The sequence below is a fragment of the Haemaphysalis longicornis genome, unplaced genomic scaffold, assembly GCF_048455015.1.
Source record: "Haemaphysalis longicornis isolate Haplotype H1 unplaced genomic scaffold, Haemaphysalis longicornis Haplotype H1 scaffold_1, whole genome shotgun sequence".
NCBI classification, from domain to species: Eukaryota; Metazoa; Arthropoda; class Arachnida; order Ixodida; family Ixodidae; genus Haemaphysalis; species Haemaphysalis longicornis.
Window position 1 is genome coordinate 115,539,365 of NW_027526203.1, and position 19,705 is coordinate 115,559,069.

General features: G+C 46.1%; 1 long non-coding RNA gene across 14 annotated transcripts; it reads right to left on the reverse strand.

Moving 5' to 3' along the window:
* Nucleotides 1–4,571: 4,571 nt before the first annotated feature.
* On the reverse strand, nt 4,572–17,491 carry LOC144179457 (uncharacterized). 14 transcript variants are annotated; one of them, XR_013324253.1, is made up of 6 exons: nt 17,310–17,491; nt 13,020–13,247; nt 7,029–8,810; nt 6,116–6,165; nt 5,666–5,704; nt 4,573–4,865 (listed from the first exon to the last, which is right to left on the reverse strand). It is a non-coding gene; the product is annotated as an uncharacterized LOC144179457 (long non-coding RNA). The 14 variants fall into 14 exon arrangements; XR_013324246.1 differs by having other exon boundaries at nt 5,662–5,704; XR_013324241.1 differs by having other exon boundaries at nt 4,572–4,865; nt 5,662–6,165.
* Nucleotides 17,492–19,705: the final 2,214 nt, after the last annotated feature.

Sequence of the window (19,705 nt, forward strand, 5' to 3'; positions counted from 1 at the left end):
TCCACAGTCGGCACAGTAGGGTTGCATCTGAACGTGGCATGTTAGTGGGTAAGTGGCGCTGCAGGTCAGGGTCGAGCAAGTACAGGCGTGGGTTTGAAAACTGCGGCGTATTCCAAACGGTCAGCGTGATTTCGCGGGCGATGGAAAGCAGTGACCTTGCTGCATCATGGCGCGACAACGGGATGTCGGCCAATTGGGCACTTTCACGGGCATGATGAGCCGCTTTGTCTGCACATTCATTCCCATAAATGCCGCAGTGGCTAGGGAGCCATTCAAAAATAATATTGTGCCCATGCCTTGTTAAAGCATAATCAATACGATGGAAAACGCCAATGGAACCCCCCATGCCACGCGTTGCATCACACCAGGGTTCCCGCGAGGGGAGGTGGGCGTAATTTTTTGCCAGTTGACTCCACTGGCACTATATTTAGAAAACCTTTTTAAGATGTTTACAGCAACACTTATTCTGCTCCTGTCGATGCAAAAAAATGGCTATGTCGTCAGCATAGACGAGCACTCGCACTTCAGAGGACTCTAACCAAAAACCATTGATTCTCTCACTTCTTATGATACTCAAACAAAGGGCTTCAATGTACATACAGAAAAATCAACGGTGAAAATGGACAACCCTGACGCACAGCTCGTTGAACTTGAATGGATTTGCTTACCCTTTTGTTTAGAACAAGGTTAGTACAACACCCATTGTACGCCATGCGCACTCCCTCGCGAACGACAGAACCTACGTTCACATGCTGTAGCATATCTAAAAGAAGCTCATGCGATACCTGGTCAAATGCTTTTGCCAGGTCTATCTGTAGCACGGCCAAAGCACCCTGCATACTGTCACAGCATTCGAAAACACTTCTGGGAGTATGAGTATTTGTCACTATTGACCGCCCCTTTATTCCGCACGTTTGGTGCGGTCCCGCAATATCTTTTATTACAGTCTGCAAACGACTAGCTAATATTTTCATTAACACCATATAATCGACGTTTGTCAGACTGATTTGGCGATACGCAGAGATACGCCTCAGTTTGTTTTCGTCCTCTGATTTGGGTATAAACACTGTATGTGACACAAGAAAGGAAGGTGGTAGCACTCCTGTTTTGTACGACTCGGCGTAGACGTTCCGTAGAACAGGGCTAATGTCATCCTTAAACTTTTTATAAAAAGATGCGGTCAGTCCGTCAGGACCCGGCGTCTTCCCTGGGCTCAGCTCGTCAATAGCCCTCCATACTTCGTCGACTGTAAGATCACTTTCTATGCTTGCTGTTTTTTCTTCGCTCAGGCATGGCAACAAACACATAAACTACTTTTCAAACTGCACTGCATCAGTAGACTGACGAGCAAACAACTTCTCATAGTAGTCACAGAAGCTACGTTCGATGCTTGCCTGGTCGTTACACAGTGCGACATCATGTCCGATTTCCACTATCATGTTTTTATGTGCATATCTTTTCTCAGAGCTGAGCGCCCTTTTGGTCGGCGCTTCACCAAGCAGGAACCGTTCAGCTCTCGCGCGTACGAGCGCACCATGATACTTCTCCTTATCTAATTCCTCGAGCTGCGCCTTCAGTGTTCGAATATCATCCTTGAACGTCCCGGGCGACTTGCATTCTTCCTTGACATAAACATCAAGGCTACTTTGTAGCAGAGCTTTACATTTGCCCTCCTTGTTAAGTGCGCCCGATCTTTGCAGGGCTTTCATTTTTTCCTCTTGTTTGGAAAGCTCCCATTTAAAGATAATGTTCGTGTCGCCTTCGCCGCTAAAAATATTTTGTCCCACGTGGTAACTGCCTCCACGAATACGTCGTCTTCGAGTAATTTAATATTCATTTTCCACAAGCCCCAACAAAAGGCCTTTCGCCGCTTTGCGATCCTGCCTAACGTTAACGATACCAGGCAGTGATCGCTAAACGAAACAGACGTCACTTTATAATTTTCACACTGCGGCAGAAGATCAAGAGATAAATACACCGTATCTAGACGCGCGTGGCTATTGCCTTGGAAGTGTGTATAGCAAACTGAACCAGCATTACTCATGCTATCACCTACATCTTCCAGCGAAAAGTCGGCGACTATATCGTTTAGTACCACCGTACTTCCATCCCTAAATGTGGACGAGCTACTTTTGTCGCGTGCGGAAAACACGCAGTTAAAATCACCCATTAAAATAACTAGCCTTTCTGTATTACACCACTTACGGATTTCCTTTCAGCGACTTTGGTGGGGGCGTATACACAAATAACGCGCCATTCGTTTGAACTAAACTCCAAGTCACATACAACAAACCGTCCTGACTCCGACGCGGTGACGATCTTTGGTGTCGCCCCTACACTTCGCCGTATTAGGAGCGCACAACCACCAGATAAACCCACCGCGTGCGAGACAAACGTCGTAGCGCGACATAAATGGCCGCACCATACGGTCCGTCTGATCCTCCCTCTCAATCTTCGTCTCTTACAAAGCAACTATATCTAGATCCTCATCTGTCACAAGACGGTACAACTGGTTTTGACGCGTTCTATCAGCAAGCCCCCTGACATTAAGCGTGGCTATGTGCATAGGCTTGCCTTGATAAACCATGTTATATGACTGACCAGACTTCTCGCGCAACAATTACATTCAACCCACAAAAAAAAAATACATTTTCCATACACACCCCCAAATACCCCCCAAACCACACTATAAACTCTAAGGACTTCAAATACACTGCAATAAACGCTAACCCCTCCCCTCCCCTCACACTCCCCTGTACAACATTATGGACTCCAGAAACTTCAGGGGCACGACAAAAATACTCCCGCGACACAACTGCCCAGTTCCATTTAGTTCGTTGGCACTTCGAAGAAACAGCAAAAACCCAAACAGAGAGCCAAAGGATGCCGACTACCTTTTCAAGCGACGTGCTAAGTGGGCGTAGCCGGTGGCTTCGTTCGGTCTGGGGGAACGCTGGTCTTCGGTTTAGAGCCCGGACGTCTCACTGTAACCGCCTTGGTAGGCGGCTCGTCGCCGCAGGGAAGTTGATCACCCTGCCCGGTGTCGTTGCTTTCGCGCTGCCGCTTTGTGGCGGCACCACTGAGGTCCATGTCTACGACGTCCACTACGGGTGCCGACGCTACACTCTTCCCTTGGCTCGCCGTTCGGGTACCGCTGACCTTGTTCGATGCCGCAAGTAGGGGAGGCGTCTACGGCTGGTCCGGGTTCTTCTTTTCAGAAGCTCGCTGGCCAGCCTCGGCCTCAACCCGTCCCTCCGTCATCGGCTCCTTAACCGCCTCGTTGGCCTCGTCGATGACTCCTGCTGCCGTCTCCTCCGCGTCTGCCTCGTCGATGAGGTGTTCGCGGAAGAGATCTTCCCTCGTTAGACCGGTGACGCTAGCGTACGACTTGAGGCATGTGCTCGCGTCATGCCCAAAGCGAAGACACGAGGAACACTTCGGCACCTTACAGTCACGCCTGACGTGCCCCTTGAGGTTGCAGCGTAAACACTGCGGGGCTCTTCCTGCGACGACGACGAGGGCCTTGTCACCCGCCACACGAAGTTCGTGCGGCAGGTCGTCAATGGTCACGCAAGCCTTCAGTTTGAGGGTCACCGAACGCAGCGTCGAGCCTTTGTCCTGGATGCCGTCAACGCGCCACCGCTCCTTACGCACCTCGCCAACACGCCCGTAGGGTGCCAGCGCAGCGTGAACGGCGTCGTCCGGCACGTTGTAGAGCAGCCAGTGCAGCTTTAGCCGCCCTTCCTGGTTCGTAGGGTCGATGACGATGCAGCGCCGGTCCTTTACCTTGCCATCGTTCATGGCCAGTATTTTCTTGACGCCGTCAGCTGATTTGAAAGTCACGGCCTAGACGTGATTCATCTGATACGCCAAAACATCGGGGAGCAGTGCCAGACGAGTCAGGGTATCTCGAAAATCCTCGGCCCGGTACGGGCGTGCACGCATGTCGGCATGAAAGAAAATCGTGTTTAACACCGACTGGCCAGTTGGCACAACTAGGGCAGAACAATTTGATAGGAATCCTGAGCAGTGATCCTGTTACCGCGGGCCGAAAGGCCCGCCGAAGCCGCTCCTTGGGCGCAGCTCGACATTGTGCGTCCGTACGCAAGCGCAGCCGAAAGCAGAATCCACCCACTGCGCCACCTCGGCGTGTTTTCCAGTGGGACTTAAGCCAGGGGAGTGAAACTTCCTATACCTTGCATGGGACGCGATATTTGCTCGCAGCGCCGGACAAACCCCTGGTGTTTGGGGGCGGTACTAAAAACATGGCGGCGCGTTGCAGACATGCATTGGGAGACGCCATCTTGATGAGGACTGAAAAGCCAAGAGGGGGGGGGGGGGAGAATTTAGCGCCAAATTCAACTGGGACGCACATGCAAGGTAAATTGAGCGAGTGGAATATATTCAGATGGCCAGCGCACGACCTTGTTCCTGTTGCGCAACCCGCCACATTATCAAAAGGGCAATTGTTTCGTTCTGATTGCATGAAGTTTTGCGGGTCCGCTTAGTTTTGCACCACTTATTCTAAGTACGACGTTGTTTTGGTTTATTAGCACACAAAATCTAGACAAGAATAAACAGTACAGTTGTTTTAATTTTTATTGCCTAAATGTACCATTCATACAGTAAAAACACAACTTGGATATTTTACGCTATTAGTCGCAAACAAAAGTGCACGGCCCATGGCCGCATGGTAATAACTAGGTATCCAGCCAGTGCATATCTGTCTAGTGCCTTGTCTGTCCAAGGTCCGCGTAGTCATGCTGGTGCATGTGGCAGGACACAGCCGGTAGCTGCTGTAGATCTGTCGAGGTGGTAAATGAGCCAGGTCCTGCCTTCTCGCACACTGGAGCCAAACGAGAGATCTGGAACATCAACAAGCACGTTTGTATATTTGGGTTAGAATGAATACTAGCTTTATTGCCGCTTTCAGACGCACATAGCTTTGAGTGAAAACTCGAATCTGTATCCGAAATAAACGTTATCTGATATATTAGGAATGTTTCTTTCTTAAATTGATTTCAACTACAAAGACGACTTGTGACAACACAAATCGTAAAGGCAAATTTCAAATTAAAATCAGCCTTTATTATTAAGAGACGCGGATACGTTTTTCCATTTGTGCGATCATAATGTTCGGTGGCAACGACCCACCTTTCCTCCTAATCCAAAATACATTTCTGCAGACAAAAGGAGCCATCCCACACCAGAATTGCTGAGAAATTATTCATGCATATATACTTTCGCGCGCTATGTATTCCTCAGGTATTTCTCGGGCCCTGCAGTAAACCCGTTGTAAAAACCTTATTTAAAAAACTCTAATAAATTACTAGCAAAATTTAAGCCTGCATTGTCTAATTATTTATCGGCTTATAGCTGTAAGTGCGTTCTTGTGAATATCTCTCTCTTGTACTTAAAGCTGAAATTCGAAGCACGGAACTGAAGCGTAAATTATCAATTATAAGTGGTGGAATTATAGTTATGATTGTACTATAAACATATACAGTTTGTATATTTATTGCTACAAATTCATTCAGCCATGTTCCGTTGATTCACGTGAAGAGAAAATGCAGAACACACAATTGAAACGCAACAAAATAATTTATGTAGTCACTACTTAGTTAACCTAGTGCTAACAACACGATATATGAACCTACATACCCACCCTGTGAGCCATAAGTGTGTGGGAGATGCCTTCATCCAGCTGTGGACATAAATAGACTGATAATAATAACGATAACAATAATACTGATAATAATTATAATAATCACAATAATATTAATAATAATAATAACAACGACGCATGCTACGAAAACAAACTAAACGCAGGCAGTCAAAAAATAATAAAAAGAGTGCAGATAAGCTCAAACTGTTGCATTAGTTGTTGTATATGTTGCCTCACACATTTGCTGCATACCGTGCATTCACTTGCGCTAAAATGCAAAGCACACGATCTAAACGCATTAAATCAATAACACACGTATAAACAAACGTGTGTAGCTAATGTAGACATTGCATTAATTACCAGATGCTCTGCCACGCATTTCTTGGATAATTCAAGAGTCAAAGAAGACAATCAGAATGTAATAAATAAATAGTGCACGTGTATTCTCACCTAAATTATAAAGCTACTGCTGTAACCGCATCCTGCTGTCTCGTGCAAGCCTAGAAAAGCAAAACGAGCAGCATGCAGATCGTACCTTTCGTCCGCCGGGATCCAAAAGAATTTTATGCGGCCTGGCATGAAGAATTTTGACACCACTCAGTACAGCACGATATGTGATGACGGCGCGAATCCATTCATGCGTCTGCTTCGATTAAACGAACTTTGCGGTGGTAAAAACGGCCCTCGGAACACCGTGGATTGTAGCATACCGGTGGGAGCGACAAGAAACGCCCCTTTTCAGCGGTGCAAAGTAGAAAGGCGCGGTTCTCATTTTCCACTCCGGGTGGCGCTCCTATTTTCGCAATCACGAACTTCAACTTTTAAGCTCACTTGTATATTAAAAACTCCGTAATTAATAAGTGACCTGGTAATAAATATAAAATGCAACAACAACGTTCATTTATGCTCGTATGTAGTACAGCCCCCAAACGTTAGGATCGCTGCAGTCACGGGACAGAAAGACGGTGAGGTTTCATCCCCCTGCTTAAGCCGGCACCGACATTGCGTCACATAGCTAAAGCAAGGGGCAAAGGATGAACGCCGGTCTCTCAGAAATCAAGGAAGGCGTAGATTATAAGCATAAAAACTAAAATAAAGCCCACTATGTAGCCTCTAATTACATCAGTTTTCAAAATATTTTGCTTAATTCTACGATTCCGTCCCCCCTTCAAGCTCGGTTTGCCAAACGACTTATCGCGCCAGAGGTCCCAGAAAATGGGATGAAGAATTAATAAATTAAGATTAATTAATTCTCCGAAGAAGCCTGATGAAAGGGGATCGAATGATGGCACTAGACGCGAAGTCTCTGCCGTGGGCGTAACGGGCGTGGCAGGCGTCTGTTGCGTTTGAAGGAGCGCCATACCGTTTATCGCTTCCCTCACGGCTGCTGGTACAGCTGCTTGGATGACGGCTGCCATGTCCATCCCTCGCTGTGGTGTTGTGGAGTCACTCGGGACTTCGTTTTCGGATCTGGTGTCGCTGCGTGCCCCGTCGTCACTGCTGGCCTGGTTCGCGTCATCTCCATTCGTTGTCGCTGAAGACGCTGCGTTTCGCGTCTAAATACCCCTGTCACACGGGCACTTTCAATCGCGATTGAAAAGAATCGCGATCGAGTTTTCGAGCGCGCTCGACGTACTGCCGCTGCTACACGGCCCGTTCCAATCGCGATCGAGAAGTTTCACCGGTTGCACTTGCGTACGCCAGATGGCACTAACAATGTACTTGCGGCCGGCATCTGGTAACTTCGCGCGGTTGTAAGTATACGTAACTATGGAAATGTTACCGCACGCTTGTTCGGGTCAAGTTATTTGACACAATTTGTGGCATTAGTTGAAGTTTTCACCTTCTGTGTCATTACTGAGTGGGGACGAGAGTATCGCCGCTTTCGTTCGATCGCGCTTAGGAAACCAGGATTGAGTTCGAGCGGGATCTAGCTCGATCGCGATTGAAACTGCCGTGTAGAATGCGCCCGATCCGGATTGAGCTCGATCCGGATCGACCCAATTGCGATTGAAAGTGCCCGTGTGAAAGGGGTATAAGGCCCAATCGTAACTTCAGGGGCGGCTTCTCACGTTCGGACGTTGTGATTAGATCCCGCGTCTGAACTGTTATCTATATTGAGAACCGTTGGCTCAACTGAAACAATTCGTTTTTATTAACTGGTTTTCTTTGCAATGGTGGCTCGCTTGGCACATCGGGGAGCGCTCTTCTTGCTCTCTGACGCGGCGGTGCGCGGGCTTGCGCTCGCCTGCTCGCGTTACACGATCGCACCGGGAGCAGATCGGTGGCGTCATCCAGCGGAAGCACTGCGTACACTTTATCCACTTTGTTTCTGACTGGCTTTTCTCAGTTGACTTCGGCGGCCAGTTATGGCGGTTTTTAAGTGCGATGCACTTTATAAGCGACCCTGAATCCGCCGTCCGCATTGCTCCTCCTCCTCTCCCCTAGCAACGGCGCGAGGAGCGGAGAGGAGCGTCTGTAGCAACGGCGCAGCGACGTCACACCCCACGTGACCCGCGCGCGCTCCGCCTCCCGCGCCGTGGCTGCGCGCGCCCGCGCCGGCTCCCGCACCGCTCCTCGCGCCGTGACGTCACACTCCCACGTGACCGCGCGCTGGCGCCTTTGCGTCTGCTCCCCCTCTCCTCGCGCCGTGACGTCACATGCTCTGCAGCTGGCGCGCCTCTCCCCCGTTAGGTTTGCACTCACCCTCGGCGCGCACCTCTCCCCTCGCCTGACAGCTCCCCCTCGCCGGTACTGCGCCTCTCAAGGCGATGGCAGAATTACTACGCCGTGTACTCTCGGCGCAAGAAATGCATTCGCACTTCCTCACGATTCCCTTCGGGGAGGTGGGGGCAATTTTTTTCAGACGATTTATCAACCTGAAAACCCAAGCAGTGACGCCTAGTAGGCGGTCATATGAAGCATACGTTCTAGTAAATTACGCACCCAGTAAATGTACGTACTTCGCATTCATACCGCATTGGGCGCTTTCTTCCACTTGTGAAGCAATGCGAAGTTTGGCGATTTCTCGGTTGTTCACGTCAGGTGCAGTCATCCAGTCTCGACTTCTTCACCACAGTTATGATTCTATTAAGCTCTGCGCGCTGATCCGTCGTGTCATAAGGTCTGCCGGGTTATTTTCTCCCTGCAAGATCGACCAGAAGACGGTATTCGTCGTTCTTCGTATTTCCGACACCCGGTTCTCGGTGTATGGTTATTTTTAACTATTTCCTTTTATAAAATGTAGGACTATGCTATCTTAGTCACGACGTTGTTTTTTTTTTTGTGGCCGTAGCATCACGGTACTTTTAAGCGTCTTAGATTCTGTATGTCTTGAATGAAAACATTTCCAATTTTTCATTTTTTCGTCAGGTAGAGGGTAGTCCCATGTCTCTCCTAATTTCCATAGCTTCTGAAATGCTATTTTGGCATTTTCGCTCTGACGGCGACTGACGATAAGAATTCAAGCGGGTCGAATTTGCGAAGTGTATCTTATAGCATTCCAGCAAGATTATTTTTTTTCCTTGCTTTTTTAAAGTCAATTTATGGTCACTCGGACAACTTCGTTGCAAAATGCATTTCTGCACTAACAAGGAGCATGAACAGAAAATATATCTGGGCATTACTAGCTCGGGGGGCAAGGTTTATGCATGTCAACATTACTCAGGGCAAAGAAAACATTGGGCATGTTGAAGGCACGACACAATACATAACCGTTCCTAGCAGTGCTTTTATTCTCACAATACGAATTTTCATTGGTTATTACAAACGTAGGATATAAGAAGGAACACCTAAATATTGCGAACTATTTAGAGAATCTCCACTGCAGTGGTGCCTACTCTTGGCGGGTGTTCCGTCGTGCATGTGCTCAAACATCTGATCGGATCTGCGCGCTTGGCTACTATTTCATAGTGGTGAAACAGCGCGCAAAAAACCAGGACAGAAAGAAGAGGACAACAACACGAGCGCTGACTAACAACTGAAGTGCTTATTACACAAGGGAAAAATATATAAGTACGTGTGTGACCAAAACAATCTTGACATTATCTTACAAGTGCACATATCAACCAGTCATACCACATCTGTCCAGAAAGTCTACTTCGCAGTCCAGTAGCGATATGGACGGGCAACTAACACAATCTTTTGAATTCTTTTTTATATAAAAGGCTTCCGCTATCTCCCTTGTTCTCCTATCTTTGTGATTCATCAAGACTGTAGTTTTATTAAGCAAAGGATAGCAGCCGCAACTTTTACAGTGAGATGATAAATGTGACGTAGCCGTGCCCTTGAGGGTGTTTCGATGTTCGCGCAAGCGCTCATTGAGGCATCGCCCCGTTTGCCCGATGTACTTCCTTTTGCATTTCAAAGGAATGCAGTACACGACATTGAATCGGCATTCAACAAACTGAGCCTTGTGCTTAACACCACACCCCTTCCTTTGGGAAACACCTTTCTTGGATAGCTTATTGTCGATTCTGGGTATAAGCCTCTCCAATTTATTCTTCGCCGAGAATACCACGCCAACATCAAACCGGCCAGCTATCTTTTTCATTCTATGCGAAATTGCATGAAGATAGGGTATAACAGCACACCGCTTTCGCGATTCTTTTTCAATAGCATATCTTCCGTGCTGCCTTAACTTTGTTAACACCTTTTTTGCAGCAAACACAAGGGTATGATCTGAGAAGCCAGCGTTTTTCAATCTATCTATCTGATGCGCAAAACTAGTAGCCATGGTGTGGACGCAGGACTTAGTGAGAGACGAGTTCAGGCTGTTGACAGCAATCCCTGTTTTTACCACTTTAGAGTGGCAAGACGAATAACTCAACAGGGGATTATTAGACCTTGGTTCATACATCCAGCAGACGCGCTTATCCTGGAAGGTGAGCTTCAAGTCCAAAAACTGGATGACGCCATCTTGGGGAACCTCACTTGTAAACGCCAGACCATGACTGTTATCCTCAAACACCTTCAAGACCTTATTGACATGTTGCTGAAAACTGCACGTCTGTACGAGCAAGAGATAGTCATCGACATATCTGAAAGCCTTGAAAACTAGGCCCTCCAGATGCTTCTCCAAGACAGAGTCCAGGCTGCTCAAAAAAATATTGCTAAGTACCGGAGCCACACGTGACCCAATACACACACCAGACTTTTGAGTGTAAACCTTCTCCCCCCAAGAAACTAAGGTGGATTTCAAATAAAAGTTCAACAGTTCCAGAAAGCTTCGAAGAGACATACCACAACTTTCAATAAACTTCTGTTCGTCATTGTTGTCCGTAATACACTGTTTAACACAAGTGAGCAAACTGCCATGGGGAATAGAGTAAAAGAGGTCTACCACATCAATACTAAAAGCAGAGCATTCGCTAGGTTTTTGGGCAGACAAATAATCCACTACCTGCTCAGAGCCAGTCACAAGAAAAGGATCTTCAATCGCCAAAACACGCAGTTGCTTTTGAAGGAACGTAGAAACAGCGCCCTGCCAAGTACCCCGCTCCGTAATTATCACCCTGAAGGGAACATCTTGTTTATGGGTCTTGGCCGAAAAGAAAGCATCCGGAGTGTCTTTCTTTGCCCCGCTAACACAAGTGCTGAGGGTATCCAAATTCAATTCATTTAGCAGCGCAACGCGTTGTTTCTTCACACTGGACGGTTTTAGTGGGGACTGTTTGAAATTCTTAATAGCAGCAAGCGCCTTAACACCAAATGTATCGCCAGGAAGGACAACAAAGAACCCTTCTTTGTCTGCCGTTAACAACCTTAAGTCATTAGCGACAAAGTAATCAACCAAGGAGTTCAACGGGCGCCCATTTACAAACCTCGAGTTATCCCTGGACACCGCCGCGACACACTCTTTAAGACAGAGAGCTCTGATCTGGTAGTGTATACCCTTTGTGTGACAGACCTGGCCATGGCAAGCTTCTCCACCGGCTTCAGGGCTGGCTCCATGCAGAACTTCGGACCAAGCCGCAGTAGACTAAGATGGGACTCAGGAACTTGACAGTCGCCGAGCACCAAACTTCTCTTTCACGGGCGCTGACCTTTTTTCTTATCGGAAGGATTGGCCGCAGAAAGTTCCAGAGCCACTCCGTAGTAGTATCCGCCGTTTTGCACCAGTACGCGAAGCTTTCGCCTCTATCCCGTCGTTCACCACATTGCACCTTCAGGTAGAACCTGAAGACACTTGCCTGGTGATACCACTCCGACCGAAGAAGGCGACAAAAACGTCGTGAGTGGCTGGCGGAAGGAAGCAACCATCCACACAATGCTTGAAGTTCCTTGGGGCAGGTTGACTGTCTGGCATGGCACGAAGCCGACCTTGCTCGACAGATGACAACCGCAATGAGAGACGTAAGGACTGCTGGATTAGTTAGCGCTCGTGTATTAGCGCTCGTGTTGTTGTCCTCTTCTTTCTGTCCTGGTTTTTTGCGCGCTGTTTCACCACTATGAATCTGTACCAACTGGCCCAGTTCGCGACACTTTTGGCTACTATTTAGTCGCCCATGCACGTTAATTTGCTTCCTCCGTGGAAATCTGGAGTGAAATTGAGGCGCGCTTAAATAGTCTCGTACTCGTCATTTCCGCTTGAAGGTGGAAGCGCTCACAAAACAGGGACGACAGTAGAAAGACAATAGACGACACGGCGCTATGTCTTTATATATAGTCTTTCTACTTTCGTCCCTGTTTTGTGAGCGCTTCCACCTTCAAGGTGAACAGCTACCAACTAGCCCAATTGTCCGTTCGTCATTTCGTACGGACTGATTTTATCAAACGAGAAAAACGATCGCCCAGGGAAAGTTTCTTATGCGATGGCGTTGCCTAAACGTTGCCTGTCAATTTATTTTTCTCTATCTCTTGTGTTGTGCAGTGCTGGTGTAAAATTTTGCAGCCGCTCGATTTGATTTTTGTATGAAGTGCAGTATGGTTCGATATCAGTTCCCCAGTGAACTGCTTTCATTTACATCTTCATATCTCCGATGTGATTTGTATATTGTGTCGCTCACTCCTCCCAACGACCTTGTTTCAAGGGTAAGAGGTTTTTGCAGAAATAAATAAATTAATTAATCAATAAATAAATTCACTACGCGTTGCCTGTAGATGCATTGTAGGGTCTCCGGCCATTTGTTTTGCACTGTGATTTCATTCTCTATCACCTTTGTGCCGCGAATAAATACTCCTAATACAAGCAACACAAGGGGCAGAGGGCGGGATATTTCGGTCGAATCTTTGTCCACGTAGCTATTTGTTAGAAACATAGTCAAATAACCAAATCCACGAAAGGTGCGGGAAAACTAACAGTCACAGGATGTATATCGAAAGCGACCTTGCCGTTCATGTTTAGTGTACTGACCGTGGTCCTCCTATCCGTTATTGGCTTGCGGGCACTCGGTCCAGGGAACACAGGCTCCTTGGTCGTTGCGGTAAAACTCATCCGAGCAGAAGCAGCCGTAAACGCAGTCCAGGGTTCAGATCGGTCCAACCACGGGCTTGTCGCATCTAGCCTCGCGGCACGAGCTGCTCACGCATTCCTTCCACTCTTCATGCTCGGCGCATTCTCGGGAATTCGACAGCACACTCTCTGCGAATGAGATTCATCATAATTTATTTACCCTTAAGGGCCCCTGACGGGGTATTACATAAGGGGGGGGGGGATCCAACAAGCATACACAAAGGAAATTGCAGGCCAAGAACATAAAGTAGGATACAATTCAAGAATTGGAATTACAGGACAATAATAATAACAGAACTCGTTATACAACTAATAGCACGATTCAATGGGGCATAAAATTGTGAAAAAAGCAACTGGTTACACACAGAAATTAGGACGGTGCGGTTGTCAAATGAGTTTCGAGTAAGGTTTTAAACTTTAGAGTATTACGCTCATTATCTATTGCATTTGGACACCGATTCCAATCCTCAATTGTTAACGGAAGAAAAGATTTGTTGAAAGCGTTATTTGAACCTTTTAAATTTTGGACACTCAAATAATTAAAGAGACGGCGTGAAGTTCGAATTGGTGGAAGAAGCAGGGAGCCATGTAAGTAAGCAAAATTGAAATACAGTTTGTGAAATAAAGAAAGGCGTGCTATTTTTCGTCTTAGATTCAGGGAGTTGAGAGACAGTGATAATTTTATAGTAGTAACACTTGTGCGGAAATTGTATTGGGAGGTTATGAATCGAGTAGCACGATTCTGAATGGCTTCAAGGGCGTCTATTAAATAAGATTGGTGTGGATTCCAAATTGGAGAAGCATATTCGAGTTTACTGCGGACGTAGATTTCGTAGGCGAGTTTACGAACTGAGGCCGGTGAGCAGGACAGGGACCTTCTGATGAAACCTAATGTTTTGGAGGCATCGGCCATAACTGTGCGATATGGTCAGTTCATGTTAGTTTTCTGTTGATGAGTACACCCAGGTATCGGTACGATTCTGCTAGAGCGAGATGGTTAGACTGCAGGGAATAAGTATAATTTATGTTGGAACGCTTACGGGAAACTTTCATATATTTACATTTAGAAATATTAAGTTGCATCATCCATAAAGAACACCAATTTTCCATTACGTTTAAATCATTTTGGAGGGCAAGTTGATCAGAGCTACCACGTATACGGCGGTAAACGACACAATCGTCTGCAAAAAGACGTATGGAAGATGCAACGCTTGAGGGAAGGTCATTAATAAAAATTAGAAATAGGAGAGGGCCAAGGACGGAAACTTGAGGTACGCCAGATATCACATTTGTAGTCGAGGAACGGTGACCTCCGATGACTGTGTATTGGGATCGATTAGTGAGAAAGGCTTGTATCCATGGCAGTATGAGCGGGTCGAGATTAAGGAAGGAAAGTTTAAGCAGAAGTCGTTGATGAGGAACGCGATCGAACGCCTTAGAAAAATCGAGGAAGATGACATCGGTTTGAAATGAAGAGTCGAGGTTTAAGTGGAGGTCCATTGTGGAACAGTTCAGCGTTAACTGGTCAAATCTCTGCCTGAAGAATCTGTACCAAGAAGGGGAGCGAAAAAAAAGCTGCTCTAAAAATGAAATCGCTCGCGAATGCACACGCAGTGTTTTTTGTAAGGGGGTGTATGCGTGAGAACATTTCGGCGTTCAACAGCATATCGCCTTTACCTTCTTCTCAAAGGTTGCTGAATGTGACGCAGCCAGAACTGGAATAAAATAATACAAAAGGATGGTCGCCTGCGTTCAAACAATGTTCATTGGGCAACTGTGAACAATTTTAATCAAACTATTTTACTTACATCCCTCCATTAGGTATAAATGTAAAGCAGCGTCGTTAGTTACAGATATTTTTTTAGTGCGGACGTGTAAAAGGCCGGTTGAGTATTAGAGACACGGGAAGTCGTCGAGACACCCCGTGATCTTCCACTTGCACCTTCTATCGTCGGTGATCTGAGAGCATGATGATGACGGTGATGATAATGATATTCGATGACGATGATATTATTCAGTGATAATCTTTAGCTCCTTGCCATTCAAAAGAATTCCGATACCTCTGCTGGAGGGCTACTAGCTACTCTAGAGCGCCAGGAGCTTTGTAAAGTCCGGCAAAAATTTGTACATCAGTGTACTGACAAGATGGATTTAAACTTATCACTGGAAATGATGAAACTATCTGTGGCTCCTTTTGACAGTTTTGGCTACGCTAGTCAGTGCCATCTCTACACAGGGCATTCGTGGATGAAGAATTAAGAGAAACAGGTGTAAAGCGCATGGGTGAACTAAAGCGTTGAAGAAAAAAAAAACCAGGGAAAGGACGCCGCTAAAGCAATGAAACCGAACATGGCGTCAAGATATTAAATAATGGGTTAGCTTCGGTGGCTACTGTAGGTGTAAATGTTGTGCATCGGCATAATGATGTAAAATAAGCATAAAACACCACAGGCTATTCACACCAGGTGATCGAAAATGCAGTCAAGAAATCATGGTGGCCGAGCCTGGTTTTTTAAATCGCAATATGAATAGAAAAGCTGGCTGTAAACCTCCGCGTTCGTAGCATTGCGAGACCTACGCAGTTTTATGTAACCATGGTGCACAGTAATGTATAAGCCGCTCTCAATGAGGCCGTGAGAGGTAATATTTCTTTAAGCCACACATAGGAAACATCCTCATCTAAAATACAGGTGGCTCGCGGGGAACTGCCATTGAATTCTGCACCTGTGAAACAGCGTGTATGCATGCGATCACGCCAGGGGTCATTTTAAACCATATTTGCTGCAGTGCACTGAGAAACCGGTGTTTAATAACTTGATGCTAATTTAGTGTCCTTAAGGAAGGCGAAAAATTCCTGGACAGCGTCCACTACCTTGCTTATGTGTTACGCAAACTTAAAAGTTGTTCATTAGTCCAACACATCCCCCACTTGTTGAAAGCCCATGCACGACCCTCCTGCCATGATTGATGCATTATTACGATGGATGGCGACAAATGAGCAAAGGATGTGTTGCTCCAGTGAAGTTTTAGTTCACCGTCAAAATGCAATCCCGGAGGGCACGTTCTTTGGAGCTCTCAATGCAAAACTCTTTGTTTGGCCAGTCCGGAAGGTACTCCATCTAAGTATTTCTCAGGGGTCGGGGGCACAGTGTTCATAATAAATGTTTGAGCTAATGAACCCCTCCCGAATATATTTTATCCAAATATAAAATTGAACTGAATTCATCAAACGTTTGCGGCGCAGAACAACACGGACCAAGAAAGAACAAAAGAAGACGAGCGCTTCGCTCTTTCTTCGTCCTTCTTCTTCAACGCTGCAAACGTTTGATCATGTGCCACCAACAAGCCATACTAGTTCGTATTGAATTGAATCGATTTAGGAGCCACGTTTTTCACGCCAGGTCGTTGGTTTGATACGCTAAATCTGATTTATGTTTTATATGACAAAACAAACGTCCCATTAAGTAGAGTATACGATTTATGTATTGTAATGGCGTGGCTTAACAGCTTGGCGTGAATGTTTGAAACTGATTACTGCGATAATTTATGTTAGCACCGCAAGGACAGTAAATCAGCTTGCTTGCATCACAAGCTTTTAGATATATGTGCCATTCTAGCCATGGTGCAGGGGGGATCATTGGCGGTCCATGCATCTTTTAGTGAGGATAGTAATGACGGGGATTTCTCTCAGCTGCCTTAAAACCCCGAATGGGAAACCTTTACCCCTAACAAAGAAAAATCAGACTCGTGACACAAAGAATTTGGTGGCTACGCATTTTCTCCACGTATACCCAGGTCTGCTGAAGGGAGTTCCGAAGGCGTGTGACTACCGCAAGGGGGTACAGAATGAAAAATCGATACTCTGCGACAATCTATCCACAGAGAACGGCGGCGTTTCCTGGAAGAGCGCTACACGATTTATCTGTATTGTGATCTGGTGATGTCGGAATAGCCAAAGAAGGATGTAAAATACACGAAGAAACACGAAAAAATAAACTATAGCCACGTTTCTTCTGCTCCCAGAATGTAGTGTTACAATTTGGGGCTCACGGATTTGGTAATTCTAACGTGTTTAGAGGAACGACTGGTCAATAAAATTCGCACCGTATCTAAATATTAACTATTTAGCATACCCATGCCTCTGCTAGAATGATTAAATGCCAATAGAAAAAGGTTGTGCACTCATCGTACCAGGATTGGAAAACGCAACCGCGATGCTGCAGACAGCGAAGACGGCGAGCACAGCGACCTTCATGGCTGCTTCCCGTACTTGTTGAGACGTAGTGTTTCAAGGGTCGTGGGGGGCTATATATATATCCGCAACGCAGCAAAGATTCTGCAAAAGCAGCAAAACGTAGAATAACACGTGGTGGTCGCACTATATACAGGAGTCACTCTTCATATAAGCTAGCGACACCGCTTACTCTGTACTTTTTGCACGTACACCTGAGAGTGCACCCTGCGATGACGTGTGCAGACCGCGCAGAACGCGTCAAGCGTTTCGGTATTTTGTTAGGCATGCTGCGTCCCAGACTCCCCACTAGGCAGAGCAACTCTTGTTGAGCGGATTCCTTCGTTTTTTTTCTTTGTATCCGAGTGGGTTTTTGGCCGACTGCAACCCCTTGTGCAATGCACATGTGCTGAAGCTACCGCTCGTGAGAGGCTTGACTGGAAGACTTTGCCCGTGGTTGACGAGTACCTTGGTAGCGGGGAAAATGTGTTTTGTATTTGCGGTTCATTTTACCGAGCTATACATCTCAGCTAAGAGGCGCTTTGCTCAATGTAGTGAAGGAAAAAAAGTACGAGTAGGAATTGCTCTTCCGTACGACCGAAGCACAACAGTAAAGTGCCTAGTAATAAGCAAAAAAAAAACGGAATAGTTGAAACAATTTTTCAATGCATGATTGTTCAAGAAGTGTCTCCAAATGTTTAGCAAAACCGGCTTGACTACCCGAAGTGTTCCCAGAGCTGCGAATGGCCTTATTTAGGTAATCCTCGACGGTGAGCCCCGACCACCATCGAGGATTGGCTTTGTGTAGCTTTAATGTGCGTCGCATCACTATCCATAATTTTAGCATGGTGGCTGTCGATAAAAGTGAGGAGGTGGCAGACTTACATTGTGCCTCGCCATGCCACATGTCCTGCGCTGAATTGCATTTCGTAGATTTAAGCAACGGTACAGCTCGTGGCTCACCATGCACGTCGAATTGGACAGATTTTGATTATTGCGAACTTTGAGTTAGTAATGGGAAGTGGTAATAGGAATGGGAGTTAGGGATAAGAAAAATCAGTTTTTTTTCAGGAACATAGAATGTACAAAACGGCCTGTGCCCAAATGTGGAGGTTTGTTTGGTTTCCGGTGAATTTATTAGTGCGTGATATGTCGCTACGTTTTTGTTCAATATTTGTCGCCACTTTAGTTGAGCAGTAAAGTCTTGAGAGTGACGCCGGCACAATGGATCAAGAAACCAGGCCTTCCGGTAAACGTCAGCTGTCGTATTACTTTTCCTTGATCTATGCTAAGACTCTTTCGTCGATCTGGCTGATTCCGTAGTTAGTTCTGTTAGGTTATTCTCTAGCGGTTAACCCTGATCAGAGAACCTTGTTAATATGTCTAAAAGAAAAAAAAACTTTATCATCCCTTCACACATAACGTTGAGAGAAGCGCGAACGCTTTCTCACATCAAAACTGCGTGAAAAGGGCGTCAAAACCGTCGCTAAAAATAAGTTGTCCCTGCATAACCAGAAAATATACATAGACTTTCTGTATGCCTCAAAATTCATGAGTTTGACTAACCATCCTTCTAATTCCACTCTTCAGAATAGATCAGCACAACAGCTCCTTTATAATCCTCCATCTATTTCTTTGCCTTTCTCACTTAGCGTGAAATAGGAAGCTTCTGAGCTCAAGGTCCCATTCGTAGACATACACAAGACACCCATCATTATTTTTATGCTAGCTTGTAATCTTTTCGGTGTCGTACTATCTGTCGTTTACGCAACTCGATAAAAAACAGGGGATTAAGAATTACGACTCTGCAACATTTCTTGTTTCTGCGGACAAGCATCAAATGCGCAGAATTTTGCAGCGATGCGTCAAAGACTGCTAGCGCAGTTTCTTGTGCTGCGCACGGAGAAAACTTTCGAGTCTGTAAAACAATGAATGTCAATAACAGCATTTTCACGGCAGAAGTATACGACATACTAATGACTTTGCGTCACATTATGCAACACCAGATACCAAAGGCTATTCTTCTGTTGCGTACGCGGACTCCCTAAGTGTTGTACGTGCTTTGTCATCTAGATAGCAATCTAAGCAATATTTACATTATATCTGCATATACCTCAAACCTGGAAATGGCTATCTGCTGGATTCCAGGGCACTCTGGAATTGTCTGTAATAAGGTTGCGGTAGAAATAGCTTCCGGTGCTGCACTGAAGGACTCAGTTGACATAACAGCAGCCCCCTAGCCTGACTTTAAGCCACACAACACGTTCGCAAAACATGGCAAACAGACTGGAGTCCAAAAGACAGGCAACAAACTACACCTAATTACTCCACACTTGCGACCATACACCACCGACAC